Here is a 304-nt window from a genome sequence, read left to right on the forward strand (position 1 = left end):
ATGAGTTTCCCTTTGTGTATATGTTTCACAACGTGAGATCTTTTACGCGATAACTCTGTGCCTTTTCAATCTTTGCATCGAGTTTAAACTTTAGGATGGCTAATCCTATCATGCCATATAGTGTAAAATTTCGTGGTGTATCTCAATATGGTCACCACGGTTCTTGCCTCTCATCATACTGATCTTATAGCATAGTTTAAATCAGTAGATATCATTAGGTATAGTCTTGACCACTTTCTTATAAGGTCTTATGCGATTTTTCTTACAAAATCTGAAGAAACTTGTTTCCTTTTGTTTGCCCATT

The sequence above is a fragment of the Brassica oleracea genome, chromosome C2 (assembly GCF_000695525.1).
Source record: "Brassica oleracea var. oleracea cultivar TO1000 chromosome C2, BOL, whole genome shotgun sequence".
Taxonomy (NCBI): domain Eukaryota; kingdom Viridiplantae; phylum Streptophyta; class Magnoliopsida; order Brassicales; family Brassicaceae; genus Brassica; species Brassica oleracea.